The following is a 23,169-nucleotide window of genomic DNA, read 5'->3' on the forward strand; positions in this document are numbered from 1 at the left end:
GCTCCTCTGAATCCGGTATGTTAGATGTGTCTTCTCTCGTGAAAACTGACGAGAAGAACGTGTTCAACCTCTCAGCTACCTCTTTATCCTCCTTAATCACTCCCTTCCTATCCCCATCGTCCAACGGCCCCACCTCCTCTCTCGCTGGTCGCTTCCCCTTTACGTAACTGAAGAATGCCTTGAAGTTCTTCGCCTCCCTGGCCAGCCCCTCTTCGTAGTTCCCTTTTGCTTTTCTAACCTCCCGGTGGCATTCCTTTTGGCATTTCCTGTGCGCCTGGTGATTTTCCTCCGTTGGGTCATTCTTCCATCTCCGGAAGGATACTTTTTTGTCATTTATTGCTCTCTTTGCTTCAGTTGAGATCCAAACCGGGTCCTTTGATCGCTTGTTCTTGCCGCCTTTCCTGAAACTGGGGACGTACATTCTTTGTGCTTCCTGCAGGGTGTCCCTGAATAGGGTCCAGGTGCTTCCTACAGTCTCCATCCTAAGGATGTTTCTGAGCTTTCTTCCCACCATTTCCCTCATAGCAGCATAGTTCCCTTTCCTGAAGTTGAGCGCAGTTGTTGCGGTCCTCCTTACTGTGGGTGTCCCCCTTTCTAATGTGAATCTGATCGCATTGTGGTCACTGTTGCCTAGTGGTCCTCCCACTTCTACCCCTTTTGCAGGCCCCCCTAATCCGTTTAGGATGAGGTCAAGAGTAGCACTCCCTCGCGTCGGTTCCCTGACTAGTTGCTCCATGAAGCAGTCCCTCACAGCTTCTACGAATCCTGTTTCCCTAGTGCAGTTGGAGTGACCCGTACTCCAGTCAATCCCCGGGTAGTTGAAGTCCCCCATCACTGTTACACTTCCAGTCCTGCATTCTTGTCTCAGTTCAGCTTCCAAGTCGTGTCCGACTCCTTCCGGCGTACCAGGTGGGCGATAGTACAGCCCCAGTTTTATGCCTGCACTCTTGTTTCCCGGCAATTTGACCCATAGTGACTCGAGCCCCTCTGCCTTCGTTGCCATATCCATCCCGACTGAGTAGATAGAGTCCTTTATATATAGTGCTATGCCTCCCCCCTTCTTGTGGGTCCTGTCCCTCCTGTAGAGCTTGTACCCCGGTAGCGCCACATCCCATTGATTCTCCTCTGTCCACCATGTTTCTGTAATTCCAATTATATCCAGGTCCTCCCCCTTGGCCACGACCTCTAGTTCACCCATCTTGGCCATGAGGCTTCTTGCATTTGCATATAAGCACCGCAGGTCCCGTCATTTTTCCTCCACCTCTGTATTTACCTGGACCACCTCCCCTTGAATTTCGGGCAGTTCTCCTGTTCCCTGTGCTTCTGCTTTGCCCTCAGCCTTTACCCTCGTAGCTTTCGGTTTCCCCACATTCCCGCTACCCCACTTCCCCGCTTTTCCTCTGGGTTTTCTAGCCCTACCGGCCCCCTCCTGGGCTATCATCCCTTGAGCCTCCATTTGATCCCCCTCGCCTTGTGGCACCTCTATATTGCCCTCAGCTTTTGCCCTCGTGCCACCCAGTCCCCTTGTGTCTCCATGCCCCTTAGTCTCCTCCCAGCAAGCTCCCCTTACCTGATGTTTCCCTCGCTGTCTGATCATAAGATCCACCGGTCTCTCTACTTCCTCCTTGCAGTCAGCCCGTTCAGCATCTGTTCTGGATACTGTTGTCCGAAGCGTCAACATCAGATCAGCTTTCGGCTTTCCCCCTCTCCTCAGTTTAAAGTCCTCTCGATCTCCTTCCTCACATTGGCTGCCAGTAGTCTAGTTCCCGCTGTGCTCAGGTGCAGGCCGTCCCGCCGGTAGAGCTTACTCTTTCCCCAGAAGGACGTCCAGTTCCTCACAAAGTGGAAGCCTTCCTCCTGGCACCATCTCCTCAACCATGCATTTTCAGAAGCTGTTCGACAAGGTCCCACATGTACGACTGCTTCGAAAAATTGCGAGCCATGGAATCGAGGGTAAAATACTCACGTGGATTAAAAACTGGTTGGTGGTTAAGAAATAAAGAGTGGGGGGTAAATGGCCAATACTCGGACTGGAAAAGCGTCACGAGTAGAGTGTCGCAGGTTTGGAGCTCGGACCCATGCTCTTCAACATATTTATAAACAACCTGAAAATTGGTACGATGAGTGAGGTGATTAAATTTGCAGATGATACGAAGTTATTCAGAGTAGTGAAGACACAGGATTGCGAAGGCATGCAACGGGACATAAACACGTTGGGCCATGACATGGCAAATGAGGTTTAACATGAAGAGGTATAAGGTGATGCATGTCAGTAACAAAAATCTTATACACGAATACAGGATGTCTGGTGCAGTACTCAGAGAGACCCCCCAGGAAAGAGACTTGGGAGTACTGGTTGACAAGTCAATGACGCTGTCTGCGCAATGCGTTGCGGTGGCGAAAAGGGCAAATAGAATGCTAGGAATGATTAAGAAGGGGATCACAAACAGATCGGAGAAGGTTATCATGCCTCTGTACTGGGCCATGGTATGCCCCCACCAAGAATACTGCGTCCAGCACTGGTTGCCATACATCAGGGGTGTCAAAGTCCCTCCTCGAGGGCCACAATCCAGTCAGGTTTTCAGGATTTCCCCAATGAATATGCATGAAATCTATTTGCATGCACCTCTTTCATTGTATGCTAATAGATCTCATGCATATTCATTAGGGAAATCCTGAAAACCCGACTGGAGTGCGGCCCTCGAGGAGGGACTTTAACACCCCTGCTGTACATGAAAAAGGACATTGTATTATTCAAAAGGGTCCAGAGAAGAGCAACTAAAATGTTTAAGGGGCTGGAGGAGTTGCTGTACAGTGAGAGATTAGAGAAACTGGGCCTCTTCTCCCTTGAAAAGAGGAGACTGAGAGGGGAAGTGATCAAAACATTCAAGATAATGAAGGGAGTAGACTTAGTAGATAAAGACAGGTTGTTTACCCTCTCCAAGGTGGAGCGAATGAGAGGGCACTCTCTAAAGTTAAAAGGGGATAGATGATGGAAGTGGAGAGAAGGGGGAGAGAGAAGAGGGCAGATGATGGAAGTGGGGGGAAAGAGAGAGAAGGGGCAGATAATGGAAGTGGAGAGAAGGGGGAGAGAGAAGAGGGCAGATGATGGAAGTGGGGGGAAAGAGAGAGAAGGGGCAGATGATGGAAGTGGGGAGAGAGAAGAGGGCAGATGATGGAAGTGGGGGAAAGAGAGAGAAGGGGGCAGATGATGGAAGTGGAGATAAGGGAGAGAGCGAAGAGGGCAGATGATGGAAGGAGGGGATAAATAAAAATGAGGGCACATGATGGGGGAAAAGGATTGAGTTAGGGAAATACTGGAGGGGTGATGGAAAGAGGTGGCAAGCTGTAGGTAGACAGTAAAAAAGGAAATTGATGAGAGGGTAGTAAGAACATAATCTAGATGTATGCAGAAAATAAACTGAAAAGTAAAATGAGGGAAGAAAGGGATTGCAGAAGAGAGGTGTGGGAGAGGGAAGGAGAGGAGAGAAAAGCCAGACCAATTGGGGTGAAAGGAGAGATGGAAGGGGGGGCATACAGTTTCTGGAAGGGGCATAGAAGGAGAGAAGATGCCATATAGGGGCAGAGAGATGGTAGACAGTGGATGGAAGGAAGAGAGTAACAAGAAGATGAGGAAAGCAGAAACCAGAGAAGACAAAGGTAGAACAAAAATTTTCTATTTATTTATTGCTTTAGGAGACATGTGTCACTGTTTCTGTGGTGTTGCATTGTATACAGAGTCCAGCTTCTTGCTGGTTCAATTTAACCTTTGTCTATGTATTTCTATTTTATCCCCCCCCTTTTACAAAACTGTGGAGCATATTTTAGCACCAGCCGTGGTGGTAGTAGCTCTGATGCTCAGAATTCTATGAGCATCAGAGCAGTTACCATAGTGGCTAAAATCCACACTACAGTTTTGTAAAAGGGGGAGGGGTTAGTTTGTGATGACATATTCCATACTAGGCGAAGGTATTTTCTGTGTTCTGTGTGTTCAAAAGACATGGTTTTCTGTTAGGATTGACGGTGTAAGATTGATCTGTACTAGTCTGGCTTGTTTAGTTTTACAATGGGTGTAATGATGTACTGCTCACTGCAATATGTAAGATGCTGCCTTTTCCTAGGTATTCATGTGTGACGTGTGGCTTGTTACTAAAAATCATGTTTTTCGTACAGATGGGGGGTGCCAAAATATGATGGGCCCTGGGTGTCACATATGCTAGGTACGCCACTGGTGACATGAGCGTAGCGAGGTTGGTAGAAGATGAGATGATGAGTCATGCAGCAGAGTTTTGCACAGATTTCAAGGGGGAGAAGCAACCTAAGGGATACCAGTTAGGAGTAGATTGCAGTAATCTAAGCGTGAGGTTACGAGAGATTGGACAAGGGTCCGGGTAGTGTGCTCAGAGAGGAAGGGGCAAATTTTGGTGATATTGAAGAGATAGAAGCGACAGGTCTTAGCAGCATGTTGGATATGCGTAGAAAATGAGAGGTCAGAATCGAAGGCGACTCCAAGGTTGCGAGCACAGGAGACTGGAACAATGACAGTATTATTTACAGAGATGGAGAAAGTTGGAGGAGGAGCAGCAGAGGGTTTAAGAGGAAAGAGGATCAGCTCAGTCTTGGACATATTTAGTTTCTGATGACGGCAGGACATTCAGGCAGCAATGTCAGGCAAAGAAGCAGAGACCTTTTTTTGGACTTTAGGTGAAATTTCAGGTGTAGAGAGGTAGAGCTGACAGTTTTACCTGGTAGCTGAAACTTGCTGGAGGGGAAGGGCTTTTTATGAATAGAAAGCTAAAGAGGGCCATTTTGGATAGGCCATCCACAAAACGTCCAAAGTTGGAAGTGAAGAAATGGTCATTTTCGAACAGGATGTCCAAATAATTTCTTTTTTTCCCCCCCTACTTGGCCTTCATTCTGCAGTTTTCCTTGTTTCGTTCTTGGCTACCTGACATTCACTGCAGACTTGTTGGATTTTACTTGTCTTTGTCTGCCGTTATTCGCCATTGTTTGACTACAAAAACATCCAAATCAGCACCATTTAGATGTGGGAGGAACTGGCCACACAGCCATCTCAGCAGAGCAGAGGAGCATCTTCTCATCCTCCTCAGCCAGACCAGTTTATGACGAGGTGAAAGCAGTAGCTACATTTTTTAGATGGGATATGGCTGTCTAATTCAGTTTTGAATTGTGCAGTGTAGCAAGGATTTAATGATTTTTAGTTTTGAGGCAGGGGGAGAGCAAGAACTCAGAGCAGTGGAAGAAGCTTCTCGCTTTCAGTAGGGGACACGAAAGTGAGGCTTGGAACGCCACGACAGAAGCCATTGGAGCTGCAGAGCGAGGCTTGGATGATAACGCGCACGGCCCTTGGAAGCTCAGATTGAGGCTTGGAGCGCAGTCGGAGGAGCGTGAGCGTGAGAAGCGCCTTGAGCTCGCTTCTCCAGCCGCCGTCAAGTGACCTGTCCCAGGTCGTGGCGCCCCTTCTCCCTGCTTCCGCCGGAAGTGGTTTGCCGGGCAACGCGGGCTCCGGTGAGTCTTTAAGGCGCTTTGAGCTCTCGAGCCCTATAGCGAGGTGGAAGCGCGTTGCTGTGAGGGGGATGTTGTGTCCGAGGAAAGGGGGGGTCTCGGGAGCTGTGTGAGGGGGCCTGGGGGCGCGCGCCTGTGTGTGTGTGTGTGAGAGCGGGGGGAGGGGCTTTGGATGGGATAATGAAGGGAATAGACTTAGACCAGTGTTTTTCAACCTTTTTACACCTATGGACCGGCAGAAATAAAAAAATTATTCTGTGGACCGGTGGTTGAAGAACGCTGGGCTAAGTCGTGGGCCAGACCCCGCCCCCATAATAGTACTAATTGCACCTTGTACTTCCTGTGCCTCATCTGGAAGCCTTCCCTCTGACGTTGCAGGGAAGGCTTCTAAGGCTTCCGGTCCAGGCCACTGCCCGTGGCTTTGTGCACTGAATCAGTTAGGAAGAGGGAGCTGGCTTGAAGATAACACCGCATCGATCGCACCGTGGACCGGCGGTTGAAGAACACTGTTTTGAGCCTGATGCATGTGCTGGCCCTGTGGACCAGCAGGAAATTTCTGTGGACCGGCACTGGTCCACAGAAGAACACTGACTTAGATGATAAAGAAGGGTTGTTAACCCTCTGCAAGGGAGAGAGAACGAGAGGGGATAAACGTAAGGAAGTTCTTCAGCCAGAGAGTGGTGGAAAACTGGGACGCTCTTCTGGAGGCTGTTATAGGGGAAAACACAAGACTCAGTTAGACAAGTTCCTGCTGAACCAGAACCTACGCAGGTAAGGCTAGACACAGTTAGGGCGCTGGCCTTTGACCTAAGGGCTGCTGCGGGAGCGGACCACTGGGCTGACCCAGCAGCGGCAATTCTTATGTTACCAGACGTACAGAGTCACAAAAAAGACTCCCTACTCCAAAGAGCTTACAATCTAAACCAATGTATGGCAAACCGTGCGCAGCAAGGCACATCCCATAGGCAGTCAGCCGGCGCTGGCACCTCTCCTGCTATTCACACATGCACATGACATCATCACATTGATGTCCACATACTTCCGGATGCCCTTCAGCCACGGCTTAAAAAAATTTGTAACACATTAATCTAAACAGACAAACAGGATGTATATGAGAGTGAGCTGGGGGATTGAGAGGCCTGGGGGGGTGGGGTGGTGGTGTCCGATGCGAGAGTGTGCTGGGGAACATCATGGGGGAAGCCACCACAGCCTTAAGAAGTGTCATGTTGTTTAGACCAATATTCCTTGAAGCCTAGAGTCCATTTTCCAGGTCACTGATAACAGACAGGAACCAAAAACTAGGCACATCTGCCTTGACCCTGCAGTTCAAGGTGCATCTTAAAAGCACTTCCTTGATCCCTTTTGCTCCACTCATCTTGTACACCTCTGTCACCTGCCCATCTGACCACCATCTAAAATTAAACATGGCCAAGACTGAGCTCTTTATCTTTCCTCCTAAATCCACCTCTTCTCTTTCTCCTTTCTCTATTTCTGTGGATAACACTCTCATCCTCTCTGTCTCATCAGCTCACAACATGTTTGAGTCATCTCTTAACTTCTCTTCACACGTTGAACAAACTGCAAAAACCTGTTGTTTTTTTTATCATATAACATTAACTGTGAATCAAAAAATATTTGAAATATATCTTAAATTATTCTAAAATAATTTATAGAGTGCTCAGTGTGAAATCTTATTCAAAACCAACAGGTTAATAGAATGAAGATGTAATAACATTCCATCATTGCACTCACCTACCTACCAGCCCTGTCTGATTGATTGTTTGTACATTATTCAGGCTAAATAGTGATGATGAAGAAATAAAGATGAATACTTAGCTGAATGTTGTAGATAAATAAGTATCTCCTCCATAAGATATATTCTTAGATTCAGCTCATTAATACTGGAGGTAGTGTGATGAAGTCTTTTTTGTATATATAACTCGCTGGTTTAGTGGAAAATGTGAAAAAAGTGAGTCTCCAATCCACCATTAAAAATAGTACATCTCAGCATAAAGCTAAAACTCCTTGTAGTGAAAGTAATCCAACATTTCCTCAACACCGATCGTGTTTCACTATGTTTTGCGTCATCAGGAGGAAATAACTGAAAAAATAAACATATATAACAGTTCTCAAAAACCTAAACTATTCAATAAATTTTTCTTCAAAATTTAACAAATAAAGTACCTTCGGACCACACAATGGAGAGAATACGCCGACAGGAGCTTCCTACTGAAAGGTTGTATCAGCATGTGACGTCTGACATCAAGACGTAACAGTGTTTTTATAGATCATTTAGAGATCACATGATAGCTAAATGAGTAATGATGTGATATCTTAATTGAGCAATGAGTAATGATGTGATATCTTAATTGAGCAATATATATCTATCATCTTGTGGTCCACTCTATTTCTTTGTTGAGACCATTTGGATGGATAAAAATAGAAAATCAAGACGTAATCGCCCAAATAAAAAACATATTACATTCATCAATTCTTCCAGCGAATCGTCAGATGATGGGAAAAAATTAACTGTTTCAAGATCAGATTCTACACCACTCATACCGGATTCTTTTTTACGGTTAACGACCACAACAGAGAAACAAACAGATTCAGGAGTCCAGAACAAACTCAAACCACGCAAACCCAACAATATTCGTTAAAATTAGTATTTAATATCTCATCTAGAACATTAACTCCTACAGAAATTACTGTATTACAATTAGGCCTGTCATTTGTTCCATTTTCCTATTATGATTCATATGACACTCATGCCTGGTTGCACAGATTTTTTAGATCATTGAAATTAAAATTATTTTTTGGTCAAACCACCATTCAATTTCAGGATGAACCTTCTTTCACTGATTCTCATCATGTTCCTTCTTCTTGGGTCCCACCGGGCCCTACTGATAATAAGATTGCAGCCTTTGAAAAACTAGTATTGAGAGATGTGGCATTAATGGAGACAGTTAAGCAGAAACAATATCACAATTTAACTCGAATTCAAAGGACAGCTTTGAATACTTTAACACAAGATAGATCTATAAAAATTTTACGGGCAGATAAAGGAGGAGGAGTTGTAATTATGGACACAGAAACTTATGAAATAGAAGCTAGACGTCAACTTTCTGATGTTACTGTTTATCAACTGCTGGAACGTGACCCTACTAATGACCTTCAACAAATCATATATTCTAAATTAAATCAAGCTAATACTGAAGGCTTGATATCTTCTAAAGAATTCAAATATTTGTACTGTAAACATCCTTCCATTCCAATGATCAAATTTCTTCCTAAGATACATAAATCACACATTAATCCACCAGGGAGACCTATAGTATCATGCTGTGGATCGGTACTAGAACCTTTATCACAATACATTGATTTTTATTTACAACCATTTATGTTAACCATTCGGTCCTATATAAGAGACTCTATGGACCTCTTACTGCAAATTCAAGACTTAGATCTTTCATCTTTCAATGCAGAAGATTTAATGTTAGTCACATTGGACATAACTTCGCTATATACTAGTATACCCCAGCATGTAGCATTACAAGTTATAGAACTATATTTGACAAAGTCTTCTCAAATAGGTAATAAATTGAATCTTTTGATGTTCATGGCTCAATTAGTGGTTAACAACAATTACTTTCTATATAATGATCAATATTACTTACAATGTAAAGGTGTTGCCATGGGAGCAACAGTTGCTCCAGCTGTGGCATGTTTATTTATGGCCCAATTTGAAGACAAATTCATATACAAGTCCCAGTCTTTCAACAAAATATTATTTTACAAAAGATTTATTGATGATATTATTTTTATTTGGAAAGGAACAATAGAAGAAGTGAATCAATTTGTAATGCAATTAAATGAATGTGATCATAACATCAAGTTCAGTGCCAATATAGACAAATCTAGTATTAACTTCTTGGATATTCAAATTTCTCTATCAGCATGTCAATTTCAATCAACTATATATAGGAAAAACACTGATAGGAATTCCATTCTTCATTACAAAAGTTTTCACCCAAAACAACTCAAAAACAGTATTCCTAATAGTCAATTTCTCAGATTGAAACGATTATGTTCTTCTCCAATTGAATATCATCATCAAGCTGGGATCATGAAACAACGATTTCGTGACAGGGGCTATCCTGAACAATGTATCAAAGTTGCTTACAAGAGAGCCAAGAATGCCAATCGGGATTGGTTATTATTACCTAAAAATAACTGTGATCAAGGCAATTTAAGAATGACTTGTGTTTTACCATTTTCCTGTAAGACTTCATTTATACAAAAAATCATACACAAACATTGGAACATATTAAGGTTTCATTCTATATTTTCTGAAGCTCCCATGTTTGCTCATAAAAGGAGTAAAAATTTAGGTGAATATTTCAACAACAATTTAATTGATGAAACTACTGTTGAATCAACAGGACATACCAGCTGTGGAAGATGCAAATACTGTTGCCATTCTTTGACTACTAATCAAATTAAAGTACCTAATACAAATAAGATTTATCACCTACGGGGACATTCAGATTGTAACACCTCTCAAGTAATATATGGGATTTTTTGTCCTTGCAATAAGATGTATATAGGTCAAACTAAAAGAGCTATTAAGTTAAGAATAGCAGAACACCTGAGCAGTATTCGCACTATTAAATCAGAGGCTCCTTTGACTGATCACTGGCATTCAGCTGGTCATTCTCTTAATGACCTTAAATTCTGTGTAATCAGGCAATTTAAATTCAATAGACAGGGTGATATCTCTCATATACTTCTCTATCATGAACAACGTCTGATTTATACATGGAACACAGTGATTCCAAATGGTCTCAACAAAGAAATAGAGTGGACCACAAGATGATAGATATATATTGCTCAATTAAGATATCACATCATTACTCATTGCTCAATTAAGATATCACATCATTACTCATTTAGCTATCATGTGATCTCTAAATGATCTATAAAAACACTGTTACGTCTTGATGTCAGACGTCACATGCTGATACAACCTTTCAGTAGGAAGCTCCTGTCGGCGTATTCTCTCCATTGTGTGGTCCGAAGGTACTTTATTTGTTAAGTTTTGAAGAAAAATTTATTGAATAGTTTAGGTTTTTGAGAACTGTTATATATGTTTATTTTTTCAGTTATTTCCTCCTGATGACGCAAAACATAGTGAAACACGATCGGTGTTGAGGAAATGTTGGATTACTTTCACTACAAGGAGTTTTAGCTTTATGCTGAGATGTACTATTTTTAATGGTGGATTGGAGACTCACTTTTTTCACATTTTCCACTAAACCAGCGAGTTATATATACAAAAAAGACTTCATCACACTACCTCCAGTATTAATGAGCTGAATCTAAGAATATATCTTATGGAGGAGATACTTATTTATCTACAACATTCAGCTAAGTATTCATCTTTATTTCTTCATCATCACTATTTAGCCTGAATAATTTACAAACAATCAATCAGACAGGGCTGGTAGGTAGGTGAGTGCAATGATGGAATGTTATTACATCTTCATTCTATTAACCTGTTGGTTTTGAATAAGATTTCACACTGAGCACTCTATAAATTATTTTAGAATAATTTAAGATATATTTCAAATATTTTTTGATTCACAGTTAATGTTATATTATTTACTAGGTGAATTATAAAAGATTTTTTTCTCCAATTGATTTAATTTTTGTTTTTTTTATCATAACATAACATTGTGCTTATTGACCATGTAACCAGAAGTTCAACGCGGTTTACAAAAAGTTATAAAAGTAAACATGTTACATGAAATAAGATGATTCATTAAACAGTCAAATATTTAGAAAAAAGATAGAAAAAAGATTTAGAATATTTAAAGAAAGAAGATTTAAAATATTTAGAAAAAAGATTGTCTTCTCTGTATGTAAATTCTGTACATGTATTTGTGAACTGCCTAGGTGTTAGGCAGGAGAGAGATTTTGGTTTTCTTTAGATAAATAAATCTCTCTCCCCTTCAATCTGATCAGAATTCTGCTGCATGCCTTATAGTCTGCCAGGGTCATTATGCTCATATTACCCCTCTCCTCAAAAGTCACTTCATTAGTTCCCTGTCCGCTTCCACATACAGTTCAAACTCCTCTTATTGACCTACAAATGTATTCATTTTGCAGCTCCTCTCTTCCTCCTCCTATTTATTAGTTCTATAGAGCTACCAGGTGCACATAGCGCTGTACATTAAACACACAAGAGACGGTCCCTGCTCGAAGGGGGAGTGTGTGGCACAGTGGTTGGAGCTACAGCCTCAGCCACCTGGGGTTGTGGGTTCAAACCCCGCGCTACTCGTTGTGACCCTGGGAAAGTCAGTCCTCCATAGCTTCAGGTACATTAGATAGATTGTGAGCCCACCAGGACTGATAGGGAAAAATACTTGAGTACCTGATTGTAAAACCGCTTAGATAATCTTGATAGGCGGTATATAAAAACCTAATAAACTTGAAACTTGCAATCTAATTATGGGTGGGATAGGGGATTTAAATTTTAGTGTTTAAATGTGGGAAAAATGATAATTTAATTTATACTCATTATATATTGATTATTATATATATTAAGTATCATTTATATAACGGATTTTAAGATACTATCATTAAATGTTAATGTCCTCAACCATCCAATTAAAAGGAAAAAACCCCATTATATTTAAAGCAACAGAATGCTGATATCTGCTATATCCAAGAGACACATTTGTCTGCTATAGAATCTACAAAACTGGAGGGAGATTGGGTAAAACATTGCTTTTTTGCCTCTGCTGTAGGGAAAAAGACTGGAGATGTAATGCATTATTTAATTTGGTTGCTTCAGATCCTTTAGAAAGATGGGTACAAGTAGAAATGAGCATGGGAATTATTACCATGGTCCTTTTTAATGTATATGCCCCTAATTCTAATCAAATTGAGTTCTTCAAATCTCTACAACAGTTAATTTTACCACTGACTGCTTCTAATCTAGTAGTGGCAGGGGACTTTAACGCCCTTATGGATCCTTTAAGGTATAAAAATCCTGGTAAACTTATGAAATCACTAGGACTAGATAATTTTGTACAATCTTGTAATTTAAAAGATATATGGAGAATACTTCATTTTGATGGGCGGGAATTTTCGTTTTGTTCTCATGTTCATAAATCCTTTTCAAGGATAGATTACATCTTTGTTTCAGATCAATTGGTACAACAGATAACACAAGCCTCTATAGATCCAATTATTTTATCTGATCATGGAGGGGTGTGGGTTGAACTTAAAATTGTTGATCAAGATAATAGTAGACCTGTATGGAGATTTGATAATACATTTTGCGAAAATTTTCAATTAAAAATGAATGAATATTTTCAATTTAATAATAAAGAGGAAATTTCTATAGAAACTTTATGGGACGCTTTTAAAGCTAACATGAGAGGGCAAATTATCTCATTATCAGCATATAGTAAGAAACAGGTTAAAATACAATTTTCTAATCTCGAAAAAGAGATTAAAATTATAGAATCTAAATTGGTTAAGAAATGGGAGCACTCTACACTAACATAGTAACATAGTAGATGACGGCAGATAAAGACCCGAATGGTCCATCCAGTCTGCCCAACCTGATTCAATTTAAAATGTTTTTTTTTTCTTCTTAGCTATTTCTGGGCGAGAATCCAAAGCTTTACCCGGTACTGTGCTTGGGTTCCAACTGCCGAAATCTCTGTTAAGACTTACTCCAGCCCATCCTCCTCCAAACGGCCATGCACAGACACAGACCGTACAAGTCTGCCCAGTAACTGGCCTAGTTCAATCTTTAATATTATTTTCTGATTCTAAATCTTCTGTGTTCATCCCACGCTTCTTTGAACTCAGTCACAGTTTTACTCTCCACCACCTCTCTCGGGAGCGCATTCCAGGCATCCACCACCCTCTCCGTAAAGCTCTTTTAAAAGTTAAATGTAAATATAATGAGATTTCTTCTATATTGATTAGGAATGATCTATTTTCTCAGCAAGCTATGTATTATGGAAATTCAAATAAGGCTGGAAGAATATTGGCAAACTATCTCAAAGAAAAGAAAGACAAAAATAATCGCAATTAAAGATGGGAAAGGTAATATGCACTCTCAAATTAATCCTATTTTGGAACAATTTTTAAAATTTTATAAGACTCTTTATTCTTCTGTGCCTTATTCAGATAAAGAAAAAGATGGTTTAGAATTTTTGAAATTATTAGAAAGACCCAAAATTCCTGAACATATAAAAAGAAGTTTAGATAAGTCTATATCATTAAATGAATTACAAATGACGTTGAAGTCCTTAAGAGTTGGATCCGCTCTGGGTGGTGATGGTTTTTCAGTAGAGTTTTATAAAAAAATTCCAAAATACCCTTTTGCCTCATTTGTTAAATTTATATCAGGTTCAACTCAATAAAGGTTGCATCACAGGCACTATGGCAGAATCATTAACTATAGTTTTGCCAAAGCCAAATAAAGATCCCACGTTGGTTTCAAATTACAGGCCTATTTCTTTAATAAATGTGGATGAAAAACTATTAGCTAAAACATTGGCATTAAGATTAGCCAAGGCTCTCCCACATATTATTGTAATGCACCAAACAGGATTTGTTGCTCAAAGATATTCTTCTAATAACACCAGGTTGGTTTTTCAATTATACTTAACAAAAGATATGAAAGATCCGGCCTTTTCTGTTTCCTTGGATGCAGAGAAGGCTTTTGATCGTGCTGAATGGACCTTCATGTATCAAGCTATGGAATGGTTTGGTATAGGTTCAGGATTTATACAAATGATTCAATCCTTGTATAGCTCCCTGAGTGCTAGATTGTATATTAATAATAATTTCTCAGATAGTTTTAGTTTGCAAAGAGGGGTTAGACAAGGATGTCCCTTTTTGATATTGTGTTGGAACCCTTGTTATTAGCTATACAGCAAGCAAAGGAGATACAGGGTATTCCTTATTCAGAACGGGAATATAAAATCTCTGCTTATGCAGATGATATACTGCTTCATTTGAGAAATCCTGAAACAACTATTCCATGTTTACTTGATTTAATAGAGAACTTTGGAAAGTTTTCAGGATATAAGATAAATTGGAGTAAATCAGAAGTACTTCCACTTAATGTGCATTGTACAAAAGGTTTATTTGACTCATTTCCCTTTATATGGAAGGAGGATGGAATAAAATACTTAGGCATTTGGATTAAAAACACACTGGAAGATACAGTGAAAGTAATTGAATGAATTTTATTAAAGAAGGTAACAGAAATGTGTGAGCAATGGAATCCTTTACATCTTTCCTGGTGGGGTAGATTTCAAACTGTTAAAGTGATGATCTTGCCTGTGGTTTGTTATCAAATGGGTATGATACCAGTTTTTTTTCAGGGGTCTTTTTATAAAAAGTTAAATAGTATTATAACAAAATTTATTTGGCTGGGTAAAATTGCTAGAATTGCTTTAGTGTCTTTACAAAAACCAATTAAGGAGGGAGGGGTAAATTTTCCAAATTTTTATAGGTATCGTCAAGCCTATATCATGCGCCAAGGTATGTACTGGGTCCTCCAAGAGCCCATTGAAAATATTCTAGATTGATTGTGGTTGGAATGGTGACTTATTTTTCCTCTGAGATTAAGATGCCTAGGATATATAAAGAAAACAGAATATTAGTTGATACATGCAGTGTTCTCCCCAGCGCTTTTCAGCCGGGTGCAACGCCCAGCAAATTTAGATGCCTGCCCGGCTGTCATCTGCCGAATCCTGCTGCCACCACTGCTTAATGAGCAGCCTGAAGAGCCGCCGAAAGACCTGCCGGACTTTAAACAAAAAAAACCCCCAGCAAGCGACTCGAACCCGGCTTCCCTCCGAAACCGGAAGTTACGTCGGGGGGGGGGGAGTAGAGAAGAGAAGCTGGCACGGACCATTAGATCCCCGGAGCATGCGGGAGATACCAGCCACGGAGGGAAGCTTACTTGCTCTTGCTTACTTCAGGCTTTCTCGCTGCCGGGTCCTGCCTACTTTCTGTTTCCGCGAAGGCAGGACCCGGCAACGAGAAAGGCCCGAAGTAAGCAAAAGCAGCAAGTTGTAAGCTTCCCTCTGTCGCTGCCCTTTGGGAGATAGGTCAGCGACCAAGAGAAACTTGCAACTTGCCTTTGTCTGTAGCGAATCTGCCGGGTGTGTGAGACGGGGGGGGGGGGGGGGGGGGAGGAATGGGAGGAGAAATGCTGCTGTACCCAATTAGAGGGGGAGGGGGAAGAGAAATGCTGGTGCTTCTGATGTACCCAATTGGGGGGTTAAGAGAAATGCTGATGATGATGCTGCTGCTGTACCCAATAGGGGGAGGGGAAGAGTCATGCTGCTGCATCCAATTAGGGGGGAGGGGGAAGAGAAATGCTGCTTCTGCTGTACCCAATTGGGGGGGGAAGAGAAATGCTGATGATACTGCTGTACCCAATGGGGGAGAGAGAGGGAAGGAGGGAGAAGGAAGATCAGGAAAAGGAGGAAAGAGATGCAAAGACCATGGGAGGGAGGGAAAGGAGATACCATACCATGGAGTGGAAGAGAGATGTCAGGGCATATGGGGGGGGGAAGCAGGGCCAGATTAAAGGATAGGCCCGGTAGGCACAGGCCTAGGGCCCGAAATGGTCAAGGGGGGCTCGCCAGTGCAGTGCTTTGGGGCCTCGCCCTTGCTGGATTTGCTGGCAGCAGCAGCAGCCTCATCATCATCCCGGGCGCCCTCCAACCTGATCCGACCCTCCTATCTCTCCCTTCTTCCCTCATCAGTGACGTGCCAGAGGGAATCACGGCAGGAGAAAGCCCTGAAGCAGCCTGCTTAGAGTAGAGCAGTGCTGTTTAGAGTCTCGTGATGGGAGGGAGGGAGAGATAGCAGGGTCGTGGGGGGGAGAGTAGCAGTCTGCCCTGGGTGCTCGGCCTGGCGTCATGAACTTCTTCGGCTAGCAACAGCATTTACAATTCACTGCTGTTGCCAACTTCAGGCCTTCCTCTCTGCCGGGTCCTGCCTACTTCTGTTTCCATGAAGGCAGGACCCGACAGAGAAGAAGGCCTGAAGCTGGCAACAGCAGCGAAATGCGAATGCTAGTTCATGACGCCAGGTCTTGGGTGACAGAAGAAGGAAAGGGAGCAGAGGGGGAGAGACTTGCTGCACCCAACTGGAGGGAGAAAGAAGATGAGGGAGGGAATGAAACGAGATGCCAGGGATTGGAGGGAAGGGAGGGAAGAAGAGATGCCAGGGCATGGAGGGAAGGAGGAAAGTATGCCAGACCAAGGGAAAAGGAAGGAGGAGATGTCAGAGCATGGAGGGGGAGGGAGAGATGGAAGAAAAGGAAAGGAGTGAGATGCCAGAGAATCAGGGAAGGGAAGATACCAGACTGTGGGGTGCGAAGGAAAGAAAGGAGAAGAGAGAGATGCCAGAGCATAGGTGACGGGGTGGTGGCAGAGCTGAAATCAATCATGTACAAAGGAGAAGAGAAGGGGCACAGGATAGACAGTTTATTGAAGGAGCATAAAAAGAGGGAAGATGCCATATGGAACGGAGAGAGGACGGACAGTGGATGGAAGGGGCTGATGCTGCATGGAAGACAGAGCGGACAGATGCTGGCTAGAAAGAAGAGTGAAGACAAGATGATTAAAGCAGAAATGACAAAAGGTAGAAAAAAAATTTTTTGTTGCTTTACGTAGAATCAAGTAGTATTGTATCTATTGATTAAAGTTTATAAATAGGAAATGGAAATAAGGCAGTTTTGGGGGGACTAAACCCCTTTCCTCAGGTCAGGACAGGATACTATAACAGCAGGGGTGGCCAAATGGTCGAGCGCGATCGACCAGTAGATCGCAAAGGCAATGTGAGTCGATCGCGTTGCCTTGGCAATCTTTTTCTTCCTGCCTCCCTGAGCCAGGCCAGGCACGTAGAAGCGCCGGACTCACAAGACTTCACTTCCGACGTCAATTCTGACATCAGAGAGGAAGTTCTGGGCCAGCCAATCGCTGCCTGGCTGGCCTGGAACTTCCTCTCCGACGTTAGAATTGACATCAGAGGTGAAGTCTTGTGAGTTTGGCGCTTGTACATTGCTGGCCTGGCTCGTGGAAGCAGGGAGAAATCGGCATGGTGGCTTAGGGGGTAGGGAAAGAATCGGGGAAGTGGAGAAATTGGTGCGATGGCTTGGGGGGGCAGGGGGAGAGAGAAAAAAAGAGAGACAGAAAGAAAAGGGAAGGGGCAGAAAGAAAAAAATATTGGATTTATAGTCAGAAGAAGGAAGTGCAAACAGACTCATGAAATCACCAGACAAAAAGGTAGGAAAAATGATTTTATTTTCAGTTTAGTGATCAAAATGTGTCTGTTAAGAGAATCTGCTGTCTATATTTTGCACTATGGCCCCCTTTTACTAAACCGCAATAGCGGTTTTTAGCGCAGGGAGCCTATGAGCATCGAGAGCAGCACAGGGCATCTTATCCCTGCTCTAAAAACCAGTATTGTGATTTAGTAAAAAGGGAGGGGGTATATTTTGTCTATTTTTGTATAGTTGTTCCTGAGGTGACATTGCATAGAATAGTCTGCCTTGACCTCTTTGAAAACCCGCGGAATATAAATGATAATTAACATTTTATCTGCGTACAGTGTGCTTTGTGGTTTTTTTTTTAATTTTATTGTTGGTAGATCATTTTGACTTGGTCATTTTAAAAGTAGCTCGCAAGCCCAAAAAGTGTGGGCACCCTTGCTGCAGAGCCATTTCTTGTATGACTGGATGAGCTATATTTATCTTTTTTTTAGTTGTTTAAATTCATGCAGAAATAAATGGCTAGATTGAACCTAATGACTTCATTAACGCCTGTCCCTTTTTTTAATCTCTATACCATTTGAAAAAGGGCAAATACTTATTAAATTTAGTAAAAATATTCTGGCATAAGTGTCAAACCTTAAAAAAGGAAGTCATAGTGAGCATTGGAAAATAATAATAATAATTAACTAATAGTACACATTTAGGGCTCCTTTTACTAAGTTACAATAGTGGTTTTAGCATGCGCTTAGCGCGCGTAGGAATTGCCACGCGCGCTTAATGCTAACGCCAGCATTGAGCTGGTGTTAGTTTTCCCATGTAGCGTAGGGGTTTGCGCGCGCTTAAAATGCTAGCGAACCTTAGTAAAAGAGGGGGTTAATTTTCCCCACCACCAAATTTCCTCATCCCGCCCCACCCAGCTACTTTTTCATGCCACCCAGCTGGAAAATATTTCTGGGGAGAACACTGACATGGAAAACCTTAAGATTGTTGAGCAATTTAAAACCTATTCCAATACATAAATCAACAAATCAAACTATATGGCTTAACTCCAAGATTCAAATCGGCGGATTTAAGGTCATCTGGAAGCAGTGGGTGCTGAAAGGTATAAGAACTCTAGATGATGTCATATCTAATGGTAAATTGCTTGATTTTTCACAGTTACAACATAAATTTGATCTTGATAAATCACAAAGCTATAGATGGTTGCAACTGAAGCAGGCTATTCAGGCGGGGTTCCCTGAATGGAAAAATCTCAATAATCAATATAGTTTGGAGTTCTTATGCTTTCAGGTGGATTTCCTGGGACACCAGGCCGCAGAGTGGTATAAAGTGATATCTGGATTTATGAATAAAAAACCGAAAACTGGTCAATGCCCAGGAGAGGAAGCAGCGAAGCACACCGAGGACATTGACCTGAGACCAAAGCGAAACCTAAAGAAGGGAAAGTCAGTGATCCTAGTGGGAGACTCGATCCTGAGGCATGTGGACAGCCACATAGCAGAAGGGAGAGAGGATCGACTGGTGACCTGCCTCCCAGGAGCGAGAACCAAGGACATCGTGGACAAAGTTGGAAAGATCCTGGAAGGAGCGGAGACGGAAGAGCCCACAGTAATGATCCACATCGGGACGAACGATGTCAGCAGGTGAGACTACAGAAGAAGCACGCTGATAGAATAGTTCAAGATTCTGGGATGGAAGCTGAAGATGAGGACCCAGAAGATAGCGTTCTCAGAGATCCTACCAGTACCAAGGGCAGATGTGAAAAGGCAGGAGGAACTACAATCAATAAATGCATGGATGAGGAGATGGTGTGAGGAAGAAGGGTTCCACTTCGTGAGGAACTGGACAACGTTCTGGGGCAAGAGCAAGCTCTACAGGAGAGATGGACTGCATCTGAGCACGGCGGGAACAAGACTTCTAGCAAACAACGACAGGAGAGGAATAGAACAGGCTTTAAACTAAGAAGAAGGGGAAAGCCAACAGTCGACCAAGCGTCGATGATTCGGAAGAAGGTATCCCATGAAGATACTGAGGGGAAAAAAGGCTGGGAAGAAACAATGGACAAATTACAGGAGTTGACTAACCCAGAAGAGGAGGTTAGAAGGATTGTAACAAAAGAGAAGAAACTAAAGACCGAAGCACTGGGAAAGGAAATGAAGACAAGAAAATACCAGGATTTAAATTGCATATATACTAATGCAAAGAGCCTAAGAAACAAAATGGGGGATTTAGTAGCCATGGCCAATGCAGAGGACATAGACATCATTGGAGTCTCTGAAACGTCGTGGATTGAAGAAAACAAATGGGATAGAGCACTGCCGGGGTACAAGCTCTATCGCCAGGACAGGTCAGGACAGAAAGGAGGTGGAATAGCCCTATACATAAAAGAAAGCATACAATCAACAAAAATGGACACAGCAGAGACAACCAACAAGCTGGAATCGCTATGGGTTAAATTACCGGGATGCAAAGGGCCTGAAATAAAGATGGGCCTATACTATCGTCCACCCGGACAAACCGGAGATATCGATGAAGAAATGGAAGCCGAGATGAAGCAAGAATGCAAAAGCGGTAACACGGTTATTATAGGAGACTTCAACTACCCCGGGATAGACTGGAGTCTTGGAAGCTCGAAATGCGCTATGGAGACAGAATTCCTGGAGGCTATACAAGATTGTTTCATGGAGCAGCTTGTTAGAGAACCAACGAGAGGAAATGCCACTCTGGATCTAATCCTAAATGGGTTAAGGGGACCTGCAAAGGAAGTAGAGGTAGTGGGATTGTTGGGAAACAGTGATCATAACATGATCAAGTTCAAGTTTGAGGTAGGAATACCGAAAGGAAAGAGAACCATAGCGACAACTTTCAACTTCAGGAAAGAAAACTACAAAGCAATGAGGGAAATGGTAAGGAAGAAACTTAGGAACACTTCCAAAAAATGGCAAACGGTAGAACATGCCTGGTCTTTTCTCAAGAACACGGTGAGTGAGGCGCAAAATCTGTATATCCCCAGATTCAGAAAGGGGTGCAAAAAGAGTTGAACAAAAGTCCCGGCGTGGATAACTAAAATAGTGAAGGAAGCGATAGGCAATAAGAAAAATTCATTCAGGATATGGAAAAAGGACAAAACTGAGGGGAACTGGAAAGAGCACAGGAAGTATCAAAAAGAATGTCACCGAGTGGTTCGAAAAGCCAAAAGAGAGTATGAAGAGAGGCTAGCCAGGGAAGCACGAAATTTCAAACCGTTCTTTAGATATGTTAAAGGGTAGCAACCGGCTAGGGAGGAGGTGGGACCGCTGGACGATGGAGACAGGAAGGGAGTGGTGAAGGAGGAGAAAGAAGTGGCAGAAAGACTTAACATGTTCTTTTCGTCTGTATTCACAAACGAAGACACATCCAACATACTGGAACCTGAGCAATTCTTCAATGGAAATCAAGCAGAAAAATTAACATCCATGGAAGTGAGCCTTGAAGATGTACGCAGGCAGATAGAAAAACCAAAAACTGATAAATCCCCAGGTCCGGACGGAATCCATCCAAGGGTTCTGAAGGAATTAAAGGAGGAGATAGCGGAACTACTGCAGCAAATTTGCAATCTATCCCTGAAAACAGGCGTGATCCCGGAGGACTGGAAGATAGCCAACGTTATGCCCATCTTTAAATGGAATCAAGAGGTGACCCGGGAAACTACAGACCGGTGAGTCTGACCTCGGTTACGGGGAAAATGGCGGAAGCACTGATAAAAGAAAACATTGATAAAAGAAAACATCGATGAACATTTTGAAAGAAACAAACTTCTTATAACCAGCCAACATGGGGAGATCGTGCCTAACAATCTTATTGCACTTCTTCGAAGGAATTAACAAACTGATGGACAAAGGAGACCCCATAGACATCATATATCTATATTTCCAAAAAACAAGGTGCCCCATGAACGCCTATTCTGGAAACTGAAGAACCATGGGGTGGAAGGAGACGTACATAGATGGATCAGAAACTGGTTGGCGGGTAGGAGTGAAGGGCCACTACTCGGACTGGAGGAGGGTCACGAGTGGGGTCCCGCAGGGCTCGGTGCTCGGGCCGCTGCTATTTAATATATTCATAAATGATCTAGAAACAGGGACGAAGTGCAAAATAATAAAATTTGCAGACGACACCAAACTATTTAGTGGAGCTCGGACTAAAGAGGACTGCGAAAAATTGCAAAGGGACTTGAACAAACTAGGGGAATGGGTGATGAGATGGCAGATGAAGTTCAACATTGAGAAATGTAAAGTATTATATGTGGGAAACAACCCGAGGTACAACTATACGATGGGAGGGATGTTATTAAATGAGAGTACCCAAGAAAGGGACTTGGGGGTAATGGTGGACATGACAATGAAGCCAACGGCACAATGCGCAGCAGCCGCTAAGAAGGCAAACAGAATGCTAGGCATAATCAAGAAGGGTATTACAACCAGAACGAAAGAAGTTATCCTGCCATTGTATCGGGCGATGGTGCGTCCGCATCTGGAGTACTGCGTCCAATATTGGTCGCCGTACCTTAAGAAGGACATGGCGTTACTCGAGAGGGTTCAGAGGAGAGAGATGCGTCTGATAAAGGGGATGGAAAACCTTTCATATGCTGAGAGATTGGAGAAACTGGGTCTCTTTTCCCTGGAGGAGACTTAGAGGGGATATGATAGAGACTTATAAGATCATGAAGGGTATAGAGAGAGTAGAGAAGGAAAGGTTCTTCAAACTGTGAAATAATAAAAGAACAAGAGGGCACCGGAAAAGTTGAAAGGGGACAGATTCAAAACGAATGCTAGGAAGTTCTTCTTTACCCAACATGTGGTGGACACCTGGAATGCGCTTCCAGAGAGCGTAATAGGGCAGAGTACGGTACTGGGGTTCAAGAAAGGATTGGGCAATTTCCTGCTGGAAAAGGGGATAGAGGGGTATAGATAGAGGATTACTGCACAGGTCCTGGACCTGTTGGGCCGCTGTGTGAGCGGACTGCTGGGCACGATGGACCTCAGGTCTGACCCAGCAGAGGCATTGCTTATGTTCTTATGGTCTGAGGGACATTTGGAGCATTGAGATAAAGCATCAGATTACTGCATCTAAATGGCCACGGATTTGGTCTTGGAGGATAAGATGTACAATGTCGGCATCTATGAGTCAAACTTGTATTTTTCTGTTGCATAGAGCATTCTGGACCTCTGTTCGTTTACAAAAATTGGATAGCGCTAAGTCTAATAGATGTTGGCATTATCATCTTGAGACAGGGACTCTAGATCATTTATTATTTTATTGTCCATTCATTTTGGCTTTTT

The 23,169-nt window shown here is 42.6% G+C and overlaps 1 protein-coding gene across 1 annotated transcript in view; it reads left to right on the forward strand.

Annotated features, from left to right (window-relative positions):
• The first annotated feature begins 5,382 nt into the window (after positions 1-5,382).
• Positions 5,383-23,169, forward strand: part of CPSF1 (cleavage and polyadenylation specific factor 1) — a 406,695-nt gene continuing 388,908 nt past the window's right edge. Inside the window, exon 1 of the mRNA XM_033933046.1 lies at positions 5,383-5,529. The gene's annotated coding sequence lies outside the window, so the exon portion shown is untranslated. The remainder of the gene's footprint in view (positions 5,530-23,169) is intronic.

This window comes from Geotrypetes seraphini, chromosome 2 (assembly GCF_902459505.1).
Source record: "Geotrypetes seraphini chromosome 2, aGeoSer1.1, whole genome shotgun sequence".
NCBI classification, from domain to species: domain Eukaryota; kingdom Metazoa; phylum Chordata; class Amphibia; order Gymnophiona; family Dermophiidae; genus Geotrypetes; species Geotrypetes seraphini.